The sequence below is a fragment of the Cygnus olor genome, chromosome 1 (assembly GCF_009769625.2).
Source record: "Cygnus olor isolate bCygOlo1 chromosome 1, bCygOlo1.pri.v2, whole genome shotgun sequence".
Classification (NCBI taxonomy): domain Eukaryota; kingdom Metazoa; phylum Chordata; class Aves; order Anseriformes; family Anatidae; genus Cygnus; species Cygnus olor.
In genome coordinates this window covers 62766737-62769247 of record NC_049169.1, presented here as the reverse complement: position 1 = coordinate 62769247, position 2511 = coordinate 62766737, and positions in this window count along the sequence as shown.

The following is a 2511-nucleotide window of genomic DNA, read 5'->3' as shown; positions in this document are numbered from 1 at the left end:
CTCAAGATTAAAAAAAAAAAAAAGTCTTAAAAGGGTTTGTTCTTTTTTTTTTTTTTTTTCTTCCACTACTTTAATTCGCCAATGAGGTCTGCAGGATTGCTGTATTTGCTCCACCCATTATCCAAAATGCAGTCACAAATTTTGAGAAAATCAGCAGACTCCTCTTTCTGACACATACACAAATGTTGAAAAAGATTTGTTTTTTTCAGTTGATGAACAGTTTGTTATTGTTCAAGGTTCCAGTACTGATAAACAAATAATCATTGTTTTCTGGACAGTACCTTTTGTCTTTCGTGGTTTTTCCTCTTGACCCTTGAATGCCTCTTATTCATAAAGCATGGACATTGATTCATGTGCCTTCAGTACACTAGGATCCCGACTCAAACTCAGAATTTTTAGGGTCTCTACTCTGGTCTTTTGGAGGAACGTTTTCTACTGCTCTTCAGTGGTTTCTTGTGGACAGAAAGTACTGCAGAATTATGAGTGAATACATTGACCCAGTACAACCTGCAGACATCCATTTGCCCTGGATCTCTACTAGAAGTCATGCACCTGGGGTTTTCCATGCTCCCAAACTTATTCAACTTGCCTATTGTCCCCCACACTCTGCTAATCAGACAGAAGATGAGCTCCCCCAGCTGAGCTGGGATACTTCTGTGACGTTGAGTCCTGGAGGACTGGAAAAGGCAGACCTGTGCCGGATGAGACTGCCTCAGCATAGGAGTCTGAAGTGCAGCTTGAATTCTTCCTAAAATTCATAACTGTATCTGAGACTATGTAATGTTTCTATGCCTTGAAACTAATGTCAAGCAACAGCACCTTGAGAGCCTTCAGGCAAGTTTAGCAATTAGATCTGGAAGCAAAAATTTAATTAATGTGAAGATTTTGGGTTGTACAATCCAGCCAGGGAATTTATGTCTCTTTTTGGCAGTTGTTTTGCAAAAAATATAAAACAAAACAAAACAAACAAACAAACAAAACAAACAACAAACAAACAAAAACAAGACAAAACCCAAAAGAATTATTAAAATACTCAAAATTTATTATCATTATTATAAATTTAATATATGTGTTATTTCACTTTTTCAAGATCTGGAAGGTCAAAGGCTGGATAAAATTTTATATTAGAGACAATGACTTTTTATCCCATGAAAGAAGGACCATCAGTAAACATGACTCAGTCTGAAGAAATGAGAAGCAAGCTGAGCTAGGGATAGCCAACAATCTTCTATCTATCTTTCTCTTTTAGGAGCAGACAACCTGCACATGCATCTTAAGCAATACTAAGGGAGGGAAGCTGCCCTAAACTCAGAGATCTGCCCTGAGGCAGAGTGCTCCTTCCCACAAGAACTCTGGAAAAAGGAGAGACCCTTGTTCCCATTTATTACATCATCCTGCTCCTTAGAGGGAAGAGCTATGCTCCCTTCTCTCCTGTACTGTTGATTTCACAGTTTCACAGACTGAAATAACCTGTTTTCCTTTCTGCCAGTCATTAAATAGCAAATCTACTGCTGAAATCAATACAATGGATAAACAGTTAGTTTTATGCAAAATATTTTTATTATTACATTGATGTTTTTCTGTTAAATTAACTTGGGCAGTCCAAGCACATTCCTGAGGAATAAATCTCTTTTGCCTACCACTCACGCAGAGTAATGCAAGGGCTGAACCAACTTCAGAAATATTTTATTTTCTGTTCAGCGAGATAAAGGGTTCTCAACTACCAATTTGCAAGGTATGTACACCATAGGGGATGATTACCCATCATTCAAACTATCTCTAATTCTTTTCCAAAGAGGCTATACTTACTGATGGTTAAACCCTCACTGCTTACAGTTCTGTTGTGGGATGAGGAGGGTAGCTGGGAAGTATTTCTGTGGATGGATCAATGCCAGCAACTAATACTTGCTGTGGTGCTCTTTTCTGTTATCTTTGCATATTTGGAGTCACTGGCTTGTAAGGGATTTAAGAGTTGCTGTTCCAGGCTCTTCCAGCAAGCAGTGATTCAGGGAGCCAGAATCAGTAGAGCTCAAAAGGCAGGAATGTGCTGGCATTCCCTCTCCCCGTGTTTGTAAAGCATAGGGTAGGAAGAAAACACAAGCAGATCAACAGTTTATGCTGAAAGCTTTAAAAGGCATGTGAGTTGTAGCACAAGGCTGCTTGAGGGTGCTGAACTGTGTGTGCAAGTACAGAAAATGATATATTGTGGCTGAGTTTCCAGTTTCCTTTTATGTAAACCAGAAAAGGTTTTGAAGATGGCCAGCAAAAGTCTTCAGGTGTAAAATACATCTACATATATGCGTGTATACATGCAATGATGTACACCATGCATGCTGATACTGTAACTGCTAGGGAGGAACAGGATTGACTCTGACTTTATATGCCCTTTTTCCAGCTATTTATGCCATTTCTAGCCTGCCCCTAAGGCCGCTGCAGTTCCACATTCCCATGGGTGATTGCCAATCCCAATATGCTCTGACTGCTTGCAATGTTGGTTTGCTGCAGCCACTT